Source organism: Carcharodon carcharias, chromosome 5 (assembly GCF_017639515.1).
Source record: "Carcharodon carcharias isolate sCarCar2 chromosome 5, sCarCar2.pri, whole genome shotgun sequence".
In the NCBI taxonomy this organism is placed as follows: Eukaryota; Metazoa; Chordata; class Chondrichthyes; order Lamniformes; family Lamnidae; genus Carcharodon; species Carcharodon carcharias.
The window spans coordinates 21211263-21229199 of record NC_054471.1 but is presented as its reverse complement, the minus strand read 5'-3'; positions in this window follow the sequence as shown (position 1 = coordinate 21229199).

The following is a 17937-nucleotide window of genomic DNA, read 5'->3' as shown; positions in this document are numbered from 1 at the left end:
CCAGTCTCTCTCTCTCCCCGAGCCCCTATACCCCAGTATCTCTCTCTCCCCTGGCTCCTATCACCCAGTCTCAATTCATCCCCGAGCCCCTATACCCCAGTCTCACTCACTCCCCTGGCTTTTATCGCCAATCTCACTCACTCCCCGAGCCCCTATCCCCCAGTCTCACTTCTCCCCGAGCCCCTATCCCCCAGTCGCACTCTCTCCCCGAGCCCCTACCCCCAGTCTCACTCTCTCCCCCGGCCCTTATCCCACAGTCTCACTCTCTCCCCGAGCCCTTATCTCCCCGTCTCACTCTCTCCCTGGGCCCCTATCCCCCCGTCTCACTCTCTCCCCGGGCCCTTAACCCCCAGTCTCACTCTCTACCCCGGCCCCTATTCCCAGAGTCTCATTCTCTCCCCGAGCCCCTATCCCCCAGTCTATTTCTCTCCCCAAGCCCCTATCCCCCAGTCTTTCTCTCTCCCCGAGCCCCTATCCCCCAGTATCTCTCTCTCCCCGGACCCCTATCCCCCAGTCTCACTCTCTCCACTGGCTCCTATCCCCCAGTCTCACTCCATCCCCGAGCACCTATACCCCAGTCTCACTGTCTCCGCTTGCTCTTATCGCCATGTCTCACTCTCTCCCCGAGCCCCTATCCCCCAGTCTCACTCTCTCCCCAAGCCGCTATCCCCCAGTCTCACTCTCTCCCCGAGCCCCTATCCCCCAGTCTCACTCTCTCCCTGATTCCCTATCCCAGAGTCTCACTCTCTCCCCGAGCCCCTATCCCCCAGTCTCAATCTCTCCCCGAGCCCCTATCCCCCAGTCTCACTCTCTCCCCGAGCCCCTATACCCCAGTCTCACTGTCTCCCCGAGTTCCTATACCCCAGTCTCACTCTCTCCCCTGGCTCTTATCCCCCAGTCTCACTCTCTCCCCGAGCCCCTATACCCCGGTCTCACTGTCTCCTCGAGCCCCTATCCCCCAGTCTCACTCTCTCTCCGGGCCGCTAATCCCCTAGTCTCACTCTCTCCCCCAGTCTCACTCTCTCCCTGAGCCCCTCTTCCCCAGTCTCACTCTCTCCCCGGGCCCCTATCCCCCAGTCTCGCTCTCTCCCCCGGCACCTATTCCCCAGTCTCGCTCTCTCCCCGAGCCCCTATCCACGAGCCCCTTTCCCCGAGTCTCACTTTCTCCCCGGGCCCCTATCCCCCAGTCTCACTCACTCCCCGAGCCCCTATCCCCCAGTCTCACTCTCTCCCCGAGCCCCTATCCCCCAGTCTCACTCTCTCCCCCGGCCCCTATTCCCCCAATCTCACTCTCACCTCAGCCCCTATCCCCCAGTCTCACTCTCTCCCCGAGCCCCTATACCCCAGTCTCTCTCTATCCCCGAGCCCCTATACCCCAGTATCTCTCTCTCCCCTGGCTCCTATCACCCAGTCTCAATTCAACCCCGAGCCCCTATACACCAGTCTCACTGACTCCCCGAGCCCCTATACCCCAGTCTCACTCACTACCCTGGCTTTTATCGCCAATCTCACTCTCTCCCCGAGCCCCTATCCCCCAGTCTCACTTCTGCCCGAGCCCCTATCCCCCAGTCGCACTCTCTCCCCGAGCCCCTACCCCCAGTCTCACTCTCTCCCCCGGCCCTTATCCCACAGTCTCACTCTCTCCCCGAGCCCTTATCTCCCCGTCTCACTCTCTCCCCGGGCCCCTATCCCCCCGTCTCACTCTCTCCCCGGGCCCTTAACCCCCAGTCTCACTCTCTACCCCGGCCCCTATTCCCGGAGTCTCATTCTCTCCCCGAGCCCCTATCCCCCAGTCTATTTCTCTCCCCAAGCCCCTATCCCCCAGTCTTTCTCTCTCCCCGAGCCCCTATCCCCCAGTATCTCTCTCTCCCCGGACCCCTATCCCCCAGTCTCACTCTCTCCACTGGCTCCTATCCCCCAGTCTCACTCCATCCCCGAGCACCTATACCCCAGTCTCACTGTCTCCCCGAGCCCCTATACCCCAGTCTCACTCTCTCCCCTTGCTCTTATCGCCATGTCTCACTCTCTCCCCGAGCCCCTATCCCCCAGTCTCACTCTCTCCCCAAGCCGCTATCCCCCAGTCTCACTCTCTCCCCGAGCCCCTATCCCCCAGTCTCACTCTCTCCCTGATTCCCTATCCCAGAGTCTCACTCTCTCCCCGAGCCCCTATCCCCCAGTCTCAATCTCTCCCCGAGCCCCTATCCCCCAGTCTCACTCTCTCCCCGAGCCCCTATCCCCCAGTCTCACTCTCTCCCCGAGCCCCTATCCCCCAGTCTCACTCTCTCCCCTGGCTCCTATCCCCCAGTCTCACTCTCTCCCCGAGCCCCTAACCCCCAGTCTCACTCTCTCCCCGGGCCCCTAGCCCCCAGTCTCACTCTCTCCCCAGGCCTCTATCCCCCAGTCTCACTCTCTCCCCTGACTCTTATTCCCCAGTCTCACTCTCTCCCCGAGCCCCTATACCCCGATCTCACTGTCTCCCTGAGCCCCTATACCCCAGTCTCACTCTCTCCCCCGGCCCTTATCCCACAGTCTCACTCTCTCCCCGAGCCCTTATCTCCCCGTCTCACTCTCTCCCCGGGCCCCTATCCCCCCGTCTCACTCTCTCCCCGGGCCCTTAACCCCCAGTCTCACTCTCTACCCCGGCCCCTATTCCCAGAGTCTCATTCTCTCCCCGAGCCCCTATCCCCCAGTCTATTTCTCTCCCCAAGCCCCTATCCCCCAGTCTTTCTCTCTCCCCGAGCCCCTATCCCCCAGTATCTCTCTCTCCCCGGACCCCTATCCCCCAGTCTCACTCTCTCCACTGGCTCCTATCCCCCAGTCTCACTCCATCCCCGAGCACCTATACCCCAGTCTCACTGTCTCCCCTTGCTCTTATCGCCATGTCTCACTCTCTCCCCGAGCCCCTATCCCCCAGTCTCACTCTCTCCCCAAGCCGCTATCCCCCAGTCTCACTCTCTCCCCGAGCCCCTATCCCCCAGTCTCACTCTCTCCCTGATTCCCTATCCCAGAGTCTCACTCTCTCCCCGAGCCCCTATCCCCCAGTCTCAATCTCTCCCCGAGCCCCTATCCCCCAGTCTCAATCTCTCCCCGAGCCCCTATCCCCCAGTCTCACTCTCTCCCCGAGCCCCTATCCCCCAGTCTCACTCTCTCCCCGGCTCCTATCCCCCAGTCTCACTCTCTCCCCGAGCCCCTAACCCCCAGTCTCACTCTCTCCCCGGGCCCCTAGCCCCCAGTCTCACTCTCTCCCCAGGCCTCTATCCCCCAGTCTCACTCTCTCCCCTGACTCTTATTCCCCAGTCTCACTCTCTCCCCGAGCCCCTATACCCCGATCTCACTGTCTCCCTGAGCCCCTATACCCCAGTCTCACTGTCTCCCCTGGCTCTTATTCCCCAGTCACACTCTCTCCCGGGCTCCTATCCCCCAGTCTCACTCCCTCCCCAAGCCCCTATACCCCAGTCTCACTGTCCCCATGAGCCCCTATACCCCAGTCTCACTGTCTCCCCGAGCCCCTATACCCCAGTCTCACTCTCTCCCCGAGCCCCTATCCCCCAGTCTCACTCTCTCCCCGAGCCCCTATACCCCGGTCTCACTGTCTCCTCGAGCCCCTATCCCCCAGTCTCACTCTCTCTCCGGGCCGCTAATCCCCTAGTCTCACTCTCTCCCCCAGTCTCACTCTCTCCCTGAGCCCCTCTTCCCCAGTCTCACTCTCTCCCCGGGCCCCTATCCCCCAGTCTCGCTCTCTCCCCCGGCACCTATTCCCCAGTCTCGCTCTCTCCCCGAGCCCCTATCCACGAGCCCCTTTCCCCGAGTCTCACTTTCTCCCCGGGCCCCGATCCCCCAGTCTCACTCACTCCCCGAGCCCCTATCCCCAGTCTCACTCTCTCCCCGAGCCCCTATCCCCCAGTCTCACTCTCTCCCCCGGCCCCTATTCCCCCAATCTCACTCTCACCTCAGCCCCTATCCCCCAGTCTCACTCTCTCCCCGAGCCCCTATACCCCAGTCTCTCTCTCTCCCCGAGCCCCTATCCCCCAGTCTCACTCTCTCTCCGGGCCACTAATCCCCTAGTCTCACTCTCTCCCCCAGTCTCACTCTCTCCCTGAGCCCCTATTCCCCAGTCTCACTCTCTCCCCGGGCCCCTATCCCCCAGTCTCAATCTCTCCACCGAGCCCCTATCCCCCAGTCTCGCTCTCTCCCCAAGGACCTATCCCCCAGTCTCACTCTCTCCCCGGGCCCCTATCCCCCAGTCTCACTCTCTCCCCCAGCCGCTATTCACCCAGTCTCATTCTCTCCACCGAGCCCCTATCCCCCAGTCTCACTCTCTCCCCGAGCCCCTATCCCCCAGTCTCTCTCTCTCCCCGGACCCCTATCCCCCAGTCTCACTCCATCCCCGAGCACCTATACCCCAGTCTCACTGTCTCCCCGAGCCCCTATACCCCAGTCTCACTCTCTCCCCTGGCTCTTATCTCCCAGTCTCACTCTCTCGCCGAGCCCCTATCCCCCAGTCTCACTTTCTCCCCGATCCCCTATCCCCCAGTCTCACTCTCTCACCGAGCCCCTATTCCCCAGTCTCACTCTCTCCCCGAGCCCCTATCCCCCAGTCTCACTCTCTCCCCGAGTCCCTATCCCCCAGTCTCACTCTCTCCCCGAGCCCCTATCCCCCAGTCTCACTCTCTCCCCGAGCCCCTATCCCCCAGTCTCACTCTCTCCCCAGGCCTCTATCCCCCAGTCTCACTCTCTCCCCTGGCTCTTATTCCCCAGTCTCACTCTCTCCCCGAGACCCTAGCCCCCCAGCTCACTCTCTCTCCCCGAGCCCCTAGCCCCCAGTCTCAATCTCTCCCCGAGCCCCTAGCCCCCAGTCTCACTCTCTCCCCGAGCCCCTATACCCCAGTCTCACTCTCTCCCCTGGCTCTTATTCCCCAGTTACACTCTCTCCCCGGGCTCCTATCCCCCAGTCTCACTCCCTCCCCAAGCCCCTATACCCCAGTCGCACTATCTCCACGAGCCCGTATACCCCAGACTCACTGTCTCCCCGAGTCCCTATACCCCAGTGTCACTCTCTCCCCGAGCCCCTTTCCTCCAGTCTCACTCTCTCCCTGCGCTCCTATCCCGCAGTCTCACTCTCTCCCCGAGCCCCTATCCCCCAGTCTCACTCTCTCCTCGAGCCCCTATCCCCCAGTCTCACTCTCTCTCCGTCCCCTAATCCCCTAGTCTCACTCTCTTCCCCAGTCTCACTCTCTCCCTGAGCCCCTATTCCCCAGTCTCACTCTCTCCCCGAGCCCCTATCCCCCAATCTCACTCTCTCCCCGGGCCCCTATCCCCCAGTCTCACTCTCTCCACCGAGCCCCTATCCCCGAGTCTCACTCTCTCCCCAAGCCCCTATTCCCCGATCTCACTCTCTCCCCGAGCCCCAATCCCCCAGACTTACTTGCTCCCCGAGCCCCTATTCCCCCAGTCACACTCTCTCCCCGAGCCCCTATCCCCCAGTCTCACTCTCTCCCCGCGCCCCTATCCCCCAGTCACACTCTCTCCCCGAGCCCCTATCCCCCAGTCTCACTCACTCCCCCGGCCCCTATTCCCCCAATCTCACTCTCACCTCAGCCCCTATCCCCCAGTCTCACTCTCTCCCCGAGCCCCTATACCCCAGTCTCTCTCTCTCCCCGAGCCCCTATACCCCAGTATCTCTCTCTCCCCTGGCTCCTATCACCCAGTCTCAATTCATCCCCGAGCCCCTATACCCCAGTCTCACTCACTCCCCTGGCTTTTATCGCCAATCTCACTCACTCCCCGAGCCCCTATCCCCCAGTCTCACTTCTCCCCGAGCCCCTATCCCCCAGTCGCACTCTCTCCCCGAGCCCCTACCCCCAGTCTCACTCTCTCCCCCGGCCCTTATCCCACAGTCTCACTCTCTCCCCGAGCCCTTATCTCCCCGTCTCACTCTCTCCCCGGGCCCCTATCCCCCCGTCTCACTCTCTCCCCGGGCCCTTAACCCCCAGTCTCACTCTCTACCCCGGCCCCTATTCCCAGAGTCTCATTCTATCCCCGAGCCCCTATCCCCCAGTCTATTTCTCTCCCCAAGCCCCTATCCCCCAGTCTTTCTCTCTCCCCGAGCCCCTATCCCCCAGTATCTCTCTCTCCCCGGACCCCTATCCCCCAGTCTCACTCTCTCCACTGGCTCCTATCCCCCAGTCTCACTCCATCCCCGAGCACCTATACCCCAGTCTCACTGTCTCCGCTTGCTTTTATCGCCATGTCTCACTCTCTCCCCGAGCCCCTATCCCCCAGTCTCACTCTCTCCCCAAGCCGCTATCCCCCAGTCTCACTCTCTCCCCGAGCCCCTATCCCCCAGTCTCACTCTCTCCCTGATTCCCTATCCCAGAGTCTCACTCTCTCCCCGAGCCCCTATCCCCCAGTCTCAATCTCTCCCCGAGCCCCTATCCCCCAGTCTCACTCTCTCCCCGAGCCCCTATCCCCCAGTCTCACTCTCTCCCCGAGCCCCTATCCCCCAGTCTCACTCTCTCCCCTGGCTCCTATCCCCCAGTCTCACTCTCTCCCCGAGTTGCAATCCCTCGGTCTCACTCTCTCCCCGAGCCCCTATTCCCCAGTCTCACTCTCTGCCCAAGCCCCTATCCCCCAGTCTCACTCTCTGCCCAAGCCCCTATCCCCCAGTCTCACTCTCTGCCCGAGCCCCTATCCCCAAGGCTCACTCTCTCTATGAGCCCCTATTCCCCAGTCTCACTATCTCCCCGAGGCCCTATCCCCCAGTCTCACTCTCTCGCCGAGCCCCTATCCCCCAGTCTCTCCCTCTCCCCGGACCCCTATCCCCCAGTCTCACTCTCTCCCCTGGCTCCTATCCCCCAGTCTCACTCCATCCCCGAGCACCTATACCCCAGTCTCACTGTCTCCCCGAGCCCGTATACCCCAGTCTCACTCTCTCCCCTGGCTCTTATCTCCCAGTCTCACTCTCTCGCCGAGCCCCTATCCCCCAGTCTCACTTTCTCCCCGATCCCCTATCCCCCAGTCTCACTCTCTCACCGAGCCCCTATTCCCCAGTCTCACTCTCTCCCCGAGCCCCTATCCCCCAGTCTCACTCTCTCCCCGAGTCCCTGTCCCCCAGTCTCACTCTCTCCCCGAGTCCCTATCCCCCAGTCTCACTCTCTCCCCGAGCCCCTATCCCCCAGTCTCACTCTCTCCCCGAGCCCCTATCCCCTAGTCTCACTCGCTCCCCAGGCCTCTATCCCCCAGTCTCACTCTCTCCCCTGGCTCTTATCCCCCAGTCTCACTCTCTCCCCGAGACCCTAGCCCCCCAGCTCACTCTCTCTCCCCGAGCCCCTAGTCCCCAGTCTCAATCTCTCCCCGAGCCCCTAGCCCCCAGTCTCACTCTCTCCCCGAGCCCCTATACCCCAGTCTCACTCTCTCCCCTGGCTCTTATTCCCCAGTCACACTCTCTCCCCGGGCTCCTATCCCCCAGTCTCACTCCCTCCCCAAGCCCCTATACCCCAGTCGCACTATCTCCACGAGCCCATATACCCCAGACTCACTGTCTCCCCGAGTCCCTATACCCCAGTGTCACTCTCTCCCCGAGCCCCTTTCCCCCAGTCTCACTCTCTCCCTGCGCTCCTATCCCGCAGTCTCACTCTCTCCCCGGGCCCCTATCCCCCAGTCTCACTCTCTCCCCGAGCCCCTATCCCCCAGTCTCACTCTCTCCTCGAGCCCCTATCCCCCAGTCTCACTCTCTCTCCGTCCCCTAATCCCCTAGTCTCACTCTCTTCCCCAGTCTCACTCTCTCCCTGAGCCCCTATTCCCCAGTCTCACTCTCTCCCCGAGCCCCTATCCCCCAATCTCACTCTCTCCCCGGGCCCCTATCCCCCAGTCTCACTCTCTCCACCGAGCCCCTATCCCCGAGTCTCACTCTCTCCCCAAGCCCCTATTACCCGATCTCACTCTCTCCCCGAGCCCCAATCCCCCAGACTCACTTGCTCCCCGAGCCCCTATTCCACCAGTCACACTCTCTCCCCGAGCCCCTATCCTCCAGTCTCACACTCTCCCCGCGCCCCTATCCCCCAGTCACACTCTCTCCCCGAGCCCCTATCCCCCAGTCTCACTCTCTCCCCGGGCCCCTATCCCCCAGTCTCACTCTCTCCCCGGGCCCCTATCCCCCAGTCTCACTCTCTCCCCGGGCCCCTATCCCCCAGTCTCACTCTCTCCCCTGGCTCTTATTCCCCAGTCTCACTCTCTCCCCGAGCCCCTATACCCCGATCTCACTGTCTCCCCGAGCCCCTATACCCCAGTCTCACTGTCTCCCCGAGTTCCTATACCCCAGTCTCACTCTCTCCCCTGGCTCTTATTCCCCAGTCTCACTCTCTCCCCGGGCTACTATCCCCCAGTCTCACTCCCTCCACAAGCCCCTATACCCCAGTCTCACTCTCCCCGAGCCCCTATACCCCAGTCTCACTCTTTCCCCTGGCTCTTATCCCCCAGTCTCACTCTCTCCCCGAGCCCCTATACCCCGGTCTCACTGTCTCCTCGAGCCCCTATCCCCCAGTCTCACTCTCTCCCCAAGCCCCTATCCCCCAGTCTCACTCTCTCTCCGGGCCGCTAATCCGCTAGTCTCACTCTCTCCCCCAGTCTCTCTCTCTCCCCGAGCCCCTATACCCCAGTATCTCTCTCTCCCCTGGCTCCTATCCCCCAGTCTCGCTCTCTCCCCCGGCCCCTATTCCCCAGTCTCGCTCTCTCCCCGAGCCCCTATCCACGAGCCCCTTTCCCCGTGTCTCACTTTCTCCCCGGGCCCCTATCCCCCAGTCTCACTCTCTCCCCGAGCCCCTATCCCCCAGTCTCACTCTCTCCCCGAGCCCCTATCCCCCAGTCTCACTCTCTCCCCCGGCCCCTATTCCCCCAATCTCACTCTCACCTCAGCCCCTATCCCCCAGTCTCACTCTCTCCCCGAGCCCCTATACCCCAGTATCTCTCTCTCCCCTGGCTCCTATCACCCAGTCTCAATTCATCCCCGAGCCCCTATACACCAGTCTCACTGACTCCCCGAGCCCCTATACCCCAGTCTCACTCACTCCCCTGGCTTTTATCGCCAGTCTCACTCTCTCCCCGAGCCCCTATACCCCGGTCTCACTGTCTCCTCGAGCCCCTATCCCCCAGTCTCACTCTCTCTCCGGGCCGCTAATCCCCTAGTCTCACTCTCTCCCCCAGTCTCACTCTCTCCCTGAGCCCCTCTTCCCCAGTCTCACTCTCTCCCCGGGCCCCTATCCCCCAGTCTCGCTCTCTCCCCCGGCCCCTATTCCCCAGTCTCGCTCTCTCCCCGAGCCCCTATCCACGAGCCCCTTTCCCCGAGTCTCACTTTCTCCCCGGGCCCCTATACCCCAGTCTCACTCTCTCCCCGAGCCCCTATCCCCCAGTCTCACTCTCTCCCTGAGCCCCTATCCCCCAGTCTCACTCTCTCCTCGAGCCCCTATCCACCAGTCTCACTCTCTCTCCATCCCCTAATCCCCTAGTCTCACTCTCTTCCCCAGTCTCACTCTCTCCCTGAGCCCCTATTCCCCAGTCTCACTCTCTCCCCGAGCCCCTATCCCCCAATCTCACTCTCTCCCCGGGCCCCTATCCCCCAGTCTCACTCTCTCCACCGAGCCCCTATCCCCGAGTCTCACTCTCTCCCCAAGCCCCTATTCCCCGATCTCACTCTCTCATCGAGCCCCAATCCCCCAGACTCACTTGCTCCCCGAGCCCCTATTCCCCCAGTCACACTCTCTCCCCGAGCCCCTATCCCCCAGTCTCACTCTCTCCCCGCGCCCCTATCCCCCAGTCTCACTCTCTCCCCGAGCCCCTATCCCCCAGTCTCACTCTCTCCCCTGGCTCTTATTCCCCAGTCTCACTCTCTCCCCGAGCCCCTATACCCCAGTCTCACTGTCTCCCCGAGTTCCTATACCCCAGTCTCACTCTCTCCCCTGGCTCTTATCCCCCAGTCTCACTCTCTCCCCGAGCCCCTATACCCCGGTCTCACTGTCTCCTCGAGCCCCTATCCCCCAGTCTCACTCTCTCTCCGGGCCGCTAATCCCCTAGTCTCACTCTCTCCCCCAGTCTCACTCTCTCCCTGAGCCCCTCTTCCCCAGTCTCACTCTCTCCCCGGGCCCCTATCCCCCAGTCTCGCTCTCTCCCCCGGCCCCTATTCCCCAGTCTCGCTCTCTCCCCGAGCCCCTATCCACGAGCCCCTTTCCCCGAGTCTCACTTTCTCCCCGGGCCCCTATACCCCAGTCTCACTCACTCCCCGAGCCCCTATCCCCCAGTCTCACTCTCTCCCCGAGCCCCTATCCCCCAGTCTCACTCTCTCCCCCGGCCCCTATTCCCCCAATCTCACTCTCACCTCAGCCCCTATCCCCCAGTCTCACTCTCTCCCCGAGCCCCTATACCCCAGTCTCTCTCTCTCCCCGAGCCCCTATACCCCAGTATCTCTCTCTCCCCTGGCTCCTATCACCCAGTCTCAATTCAACCCCGAGCCCCTATACACCAGTCTCACTGACCCCCCGAGCCCCTATACCCCAGTCTCACTCACTACCCTGGCTTTTATCGCCAATCTCACTCTCTCCCCGAGCCCCTATCCCCCACTCTCACTTCTGCCCGAGCCCCTATCCCCCAGTCGCACTCTCTCCCCGAGCCCCTACCCCCAGTCTCACTCTCTCCCCCGGCCCTTATCCCACAGTCTCACTCTCTCCCCGAGCCCTTATCTCCCCGTCTCACTCTCTCCCCGGGCCCCTATCCCCCCGTCTCACTCTCTCCCCGGGCCCTTAACCCCCAGTCTCACTCTCTACCCCGGCCCCTATTCCCGGAGTCTCATTCTCTCCCCGAGCCCCTAAACCCCAGTCTATTTCTCTCCCCAAGCCCCTATCCCCCAGTCTTTCTCTCTCCCCGAGCCCCTATCCCCCAGTATCTCTCTCTCCCCGGACCCCTATCCCCCAGTCTCACTCTCTCCACTGGCTCCTATCCCCCAGTCTCACTCCATCCCCGAGCACCTATACCCCAGTCTCACTGTCTCCCCTTGCTCTTATCGCCATGTCTCACTCTCTCCCCGAGCCCCTATCCCCCAGTCTCACTCTCTCCCCAAGCCGCTATCCCCCAGTCTCACTCTCTCCCCGAGCCCCTATCCCCCAGTCTCACTCTCTCCCTGATTCCCTATCCCAGAGTCTCACTCTCTCCCCGAGCCCCTATCCCCCAGTCTCAATCTCTCCCCGAGCCCCTATCCCCCAGTCTCACTCTCTCCCCGAGCCCCTATCCCCCAGTCTCACTCTCTCCCCGAGCCCCTATCCCCCAGTCTCACTCTCTCCCCTGGCTCCTATCCCCCAGTCTCACTCTCTCCCCGAGCCCCTAACCCCCAGTCTCACTCTCTCCCCGGGCCCCTAGCCCCCAGTCTCACTCTCTCCCCAGGCCTCTATCCCCCAGTCTCACTCTCTCCCCTGACTCTTATTCCCCAGTCTCACTCTCTCCCCGAGCCCCTATACCCCGATCTCACTGTCTCCCTGAGCCCCTATACCCCAGTCTCACTCTCTCCCCCAGCCCTTATCCCACAGTCTCACTCTCTCCCCGAGCCCTTATCTCCCCGTCTCACTCTCTCCCCGGGCCCCTATCCCCCCGTCTCACTCTCTCCCCGGGCCCTTAACCCCCAGTCTCACTCTCTACCCCGGCCCCTATTCCCAGAGTCTCATTCTCTCCCCGAGCCCCTATCCCCCAGTCTATTTCTCTCCCCAAGCCCCTATCCCCCAGTCTTTCTCTCTCCCCGAGCCCCTATCCCCCAGTCTCACTCTCTCCACTGGCTCCTATCCCCCAGTCTCACTCCATCCCCGAGCACCTATACCCCAGTCTCACTGTCTCCCCTTGCTCTTATTGCCATGTCTCACTCTCTCCCCGAGCCCCTATCCCCCAGTCTCACTCTCTCCCCAAGCCGCTATCCCCCAGTCTCACTCTCTCCCCGAGCCCCTATCCCCCAGTCTCACTCTCTCCCTGATTCCCTATCCCAGAGTCTCACTCTCTCCCCGAGCCCCTATCCCCCAGTCTCAATCTCTCCCCGAGCCCCTATCCCCCAGTCTCACTCTCTCCCCGAGCCCCTAACCCCCAGTCTCACTCTCTCCCCAGGCCTCTATCCCCCAGTCTCACTCTCTCCCCTGACTCTTATTCCCCAGTCTCACTCTCTCCCCAAGCCCCTATACCCCGATCTCACTGTCTCCCTGAGCCCCTATACCCCAGTCTCACTGTCTCCCCTGGCTCTTATTCCCCAGTCACACTCTCTCCCCAGGCTCCTATCCCCCAGTCTCACTCCCTCCCCAAGCCCCTATACCCCAGTCTCACTGTCCCCATGAGCCCCTATACCCCAGTCTCACTGTCTCCCCGAGCCCCTATACCCCAGTCTCACTCTCTCCCCGAGCCCCTATCCCCCAGTCTCACTCTCTCTCCGAGCCCCTATCCCCCAGTCTCACTCTCTCCTCGAGCCCCTATCCCCCAGTCTCACTCTCTCTCCGGGCCACTAATCCCCTAGTCTCACTCTCTCCCCCAGTCTCACTCTCTCCCTGAGCCCCTATTCCCCAGTCTCACTCTCTCCCCGGGCCCCTATACCCCAGTCTCAATCTCTCCACCGAGCCCCTATCCCCCAGTCTCGCTCTCTCCCCAAGGACCTATCCCCCAGTCTCATTCTCTCCCCGAGCCCCTATCCCCCAGTCTCACTCTCTCCCCCAGCCCCTATCCCCCAGTCTCTCTCTCTCCCCGGACCCCTATCCCCCAGTCTCACTCTCTCCCCTGGCTCCTATCCCTCAGTCTCACTCCATCCCCGAGCACCTATACCCCAGTCTCACTGTCTCCCCGAGCCCGTATACCCCAGTCTCACTCTCTCCCCTGGCTCTTATCTCCCAGTCTCACTCTCTCGCCGAGCCCCTATCCCCCAGTCTCACTTTCTCCCCGATCCCCTATCCCCCAGTCTCACTCTCTCACCGAGCCCCTATTCCCCAGTCTCACTCTCTCCCCGAGCCCCTATCCCCCAGTCTCACTCTCTCCCCGAGTCCCTGTCCCCCAGTCTCACTCTCTCCCCGAGCCCCTATCCCCCAGTCTCACTCTCTCCCCGGGCCCCTAGCCCCCAGTCTCACTCTCTCCCCAGGCCTCTATCCCCCAGTCTCACTCTCTCCCCTGACTCTTATTCCCCAGTCTCACTCTCTCCCCGAGCCCCTATACCCCGATCTCACTGTCTCCCTGAGCCCCTATACCCCAGTCTCACTGTCTCCCCTGGCTCTTATTCCCCAGTCACACTCTCTCCCCGGGCTCCTATCCCCCAGTCTCACTCCCTCCCCAAGCCCCTATACCCCAGTCTCACTGTCCCCACGAGCCCCTATACCCCAGTCTCACTGTCTCCCCGAGCCCCTATACCCCAGTCTCACTCTCTCTCCGAGCCCCTATCCCCCAGTCTCACTCTCTCCTCGAGCCCCTATCCCCCAGTCTCACTCTCTCTCCGGGCCACTAATCCCCTAGTCTCACTCTCTCCCCCAGTCTCACTCTCTCCCTGAGCCCCTATTCCCCAGTCTCACTCTCTCCCCGGGCCCCTATCCCCCAGTCTCAATCTCTCCACCGAGCCCCTATCCCCCAGTCTCGCTCTCTCCCCAAGGACCTATCCCCCAGTCTCACTCTCTCCCCGGGCCCCTATCCCCCAGTCTCACTCTCTCCCCCAGCCGCTATTCACCCAGTCTCATTCTCTCCCCGAGCCCCTATCCCCCAGTCTCACTCTCTCCCCGAGCCCCTATCCCCCAGTCTCTCTCTCTCCCCGGACCCCTATCCCCCAGTCTCACTCCATCCCCGAGCACCTATACCCCAGTCTCACTGTCTCCCCGAGCCCGTATACCCCAGTCTCACTCTCTCCCCTGGCTCTTATCTCCCAGTCTCACTCTCTCGCCGAGCCCCTATCCCCCAGTCTCACTTTCTCCCCGATCCCCTATCCCCCAGTCTCACTCTCTCACCGAGCCCCTATTCCCCAGTCTCACTCTCTCCCCGAGCCCCTATCCCCCAGTCTCACTCTCTCCCCGAGCCCCTGTCCCCCAGTCTCACTCTCTCCCCGAGCCCCTATCCCCCAGTCTCACTCTCTCCCCGAGCCCCTATCCCCCAGTCTCACTCTCTCCCCAGGCCTCTATCCCCCAGTCTCACTCTCTCCCCTGGCTCTTATCCCCCAGTCTCACTCTGTCCCCGAGACCCTAGCCCCCCAGCTCACTCTCTCTCCCCGAGCCCCTAGCCCCCAGTCTCAATCTCTCCCCGAGCCCCTAGCCCCCAGTCTCACTCTCTCCCCGAGCCCCTATACCCCAGTCTCACTCTCTCCCCTGGCTCTTATTCCCCAGTTACACTCTCTCCCCGGGCTCCTATCCCCCAGTCTCACTCCCTCCCCAAGCCCCTATACCCCAGTCGCACTATCTCCACGAGCCCGTATACCCCAGACTCACTGTCTCCCCGAGTCCCTATACCCCAGTGTCACTCTCTCCCCGAGCCCCTTTCCTCCAGTCTCACTCTCTCCCTGCGCTCCTATCCCGCAGTCTCACTCTCTCCCCGAGCCCCTATCCCCCAGTCTCACTCTCTCCTCGAGCCCCTATCCCCCAGTCTCACTCTCTCTCCGTCCCCTAATCCCCTAGTCTCACTCTCTTCCCCAGTCTCACTCTCTCCCTGAGCCCCTATTCCCCAGTCTCACTCTCTCCCCGAGCCCCTATCCCCCAATCTCACTCTCTCCCCGGGCCCCTATCCCCCAGTCTCACTCTCTCCACCGAGCCCCTATCCCCGAGTCTCACTCTCTCCCCAAGCCCCTATTCCCCGATCTCACTCTCTCCCCGAGCCCCAATCCCCCAGACTTACTTGCTCCCCGAGCCCCTATTCCCCCAGTCACACTCTCTCCCCGAGCCCCTATCCCCAGTCTCACTCTCTCCCCAAGGACCCCTATCCCCCCGTCTCCCTCTACTCCCCGAGCCCCTATCCACCGGTCTCACTCTCTCCCTGGCTCCTATCCTCAGTACACTCTCTCCCCTGGCTTTATTCCCCAGTCGTACTCTCTCCCCGGGCCTATCCCCCAGTCTTCTCCTCCCCGAGCCCCTATACCGCAGTCTCACTGTCTCCCCGAGCTTCCTATACCCCAGTAGCCACTGTCTCCCCGAGCCCTATACCCCAGTCTCACTCTCTTGCCAGGCTCTTATCCCCAGTCTCACTCTCTCCGAGCCCCTATCCCCCAGTCTCACTCTCTCTCTGAGCCCCTTTTCCCACAGTCTCACTCTCTCCCGCGCTCTATCCCCCAGTCTCACTCTCTTCCACGAGCCCCTATCCCCGACTCTCAGTCTCTCCCCGAGCCACATTCCCCCAGTCTCACTCTCTTCCCGAGCCCTTATCCCACAGTCTCACTCTCTCCCCGGGCCCTTAACCCCCAGTCTCACTCTCTAACCCCGGCCCCTATTCCCAGAGTCTCATTCTCTCCCCGAGCCCCTATCCCCCAGTCTATTTCTCTCCCCAAGCCCCTATCCCCCAGTCTTTCTCTCTCCCCGAGCCCCTATCCCCCAGTATCTCTCTCTCCCCGGACCCCTATCCCCCAGTCTCACTCTCTCCACTGGCTCCTATCCCCCAGTCTCACTCCATCCCCGAGCACCTATACCCCAGTCTCACTGTCTCCGCTTGCTCTTATCGCCATGTCTCACTCTCTCCCCGAGCCCCTATCCCCCAGTCTCACTCTCTCCCCAAGCCGCTATCCCCCAGTCTCACTCTCTCCCCGAGCCCCTATCCCCCAGTCTCACTCTCTCCCTGATTCCCTATCCCAGAGTCTCACTCTCTCCCCGAGCCCCTATCCCCCAGTCTCACTCTCCCCCGAGCCCCTATCCCCCAGTCTCACTCTCTCCCCGAGCCCCAATCCCCCAGTCTCACTCTCTCCCCGAGCCCCTATCCCCCAGTCTCACTCTCTCCCCTGGCTCCTATCCCCCAGTCTCACTCTCTCCCCGAGTTGCAATCCCTCGGTCTCACTCTCTCCCCGAGCCCCTATTCCCCAGTCTCACTCTCTGCCCAAGCCCCTATCCCCCAGTCTCACTCTCTGCCCAAGCCCCTATCCCCCAGTCTCACTCTCTGCCCGAGCCCCTATCCCCAAGGCTCACTCTCTCTATGAGCCCCTATTCCCCAGTCTCACTATCTCCCCGAGGCCCTATCCCCCAGTCTCACTCTCTCGCCGAGCCCCTATCCCCCAGTCTCTCCCTCTCCCCGGACCCCTATCCCCCAGTCTCACTCTCTCCCCGAGCCCCTATCCCCCAGTCTCACTCTCTCCCTGATTCCCTATCCCAGAGTCTCACTCTCTCCCCGAGCCCCTATCCCCCAGTCTCAATCTCTCCCCGAGCCCCTATCCCCCAGTCTCACTCTCTCCCCGAGCCCCTATCCCCCAGTCTCACTCTCTCCCCGAGCCCCTATCCCCCAGTCTCACTCTCTCCCCTGGCTCCTATCCCCCAGTCTCACTCTCTCCCCGAGTTGCAATCCCTCGGTCTCACTCTCTCCCCGAGCCCCTATTCCCCAGTCTCACTCTCTGCCCAAGCCCCTATCCCCCAGTCTCACTCTCTGCCCAAGCCCCTATCCCCCAGTCTCACTCTCTGCCCGAGCCCCTATCCCCAAGGCTCACTCTCTCTATGAGCCCCTATTCCCCAGTCTCACTATCTCCCCGAGGCCCCTATCCCCCAGTCTCACTCTCTCGCCGAGCCCCTATCCCCCAGTCTCTCCCTCTCCCCGGACCCCTATCCCCCAGTCTCACTCTCTCCCCTGGCTCCTATCCCCCAGTCTCACTCAATCCCCGAGCACCTATACCCCAGGTCTCACTGTCTCCCCGAGCCCGTATACCCCAGTCCTCACTCTCTCCCCTGGCTCTTATCCCCAGACTCACTCTCTCCCCGAGCCCCTATTCCCCCAGTCTCACTTTCTCCCGAGCCCCTATCCCCCAGTCTCACTCTCTCCCGGAGCCCCTATCCCCCAGTCTCACTCTCTCCCCCGAGCCCCTATCCCCAGTCTCACTCTCTCCCCGAGTCCCTATCCCCCAGTTCTCACTCTCTCCCCGAGCCCCTATCCCCCAGTCTCACTTCTCTCCCCGAGCCCCTATCCCCCAGTCCTCACCTCTCTCCCCGAGCCCTATCCCCCAGTCTCACTCTTCCCCGAGCCCCTATCCCCAGTCTCACTCTCTCCCCGAGCCCCTAGCCCCCAGTCTCACTCTCTCCCCCGAGCCCCTATCCCCCAGTCTCACTCTCTCCCCGAGCCTCTTATTTCCCCCAGTCTCACTATCTCCCCGAGCCTCCTATCCCCCGTCTCACTCCCTCCCGAGCCCCCTATCCCCCAGTCGCACTCTCTCCACGAGCCCAATCCCCCAGGACTCACTGTCCCCACGAGCCCCTATACCCCAGTCTCACTCTCTCCCCGAGCCGCTTTCCCCCAGTCTCACTCTCTCCCTGCGCTCCTATCCCGCAGTCTCACTCTCTCCCCGAGCCCCTATCCCCCAGTCTCACTCTCTCCCCGAGCCCCTATCCCCCAGTCTCACTCTCTCCTCGAGCCCCTATCCCCCAGTCTCACACTCTCTCCGTCCCCTAATCCCCTAGTCTCACTCTCTTCCCCAGTCTCACTCTCTCCCTGAGCCCCTATCCCCCAGTCTCACTCTCTCCCCGAGCCCCTATCCCCCAGTCTCACTCTCTCCCCGGGCCCCTATCCCCCAGTCTCACTCTCTCCACCGAGCCCCTATCCCCGAGTCTCACTCTCTCCCCAAGCCCCTATTCCCCGATCTCACTCTCTCCCCGAGCCCCAATCCCCCAGACTCACTTGCTCCCCGAGCCCCTATTCCACCAGTCACACTCTCTCCCCGAGCCCCTATCCTCCAGTCTCACTCTCTCCCGCGCCCCTATCCCCCAGTCACACTCTCCC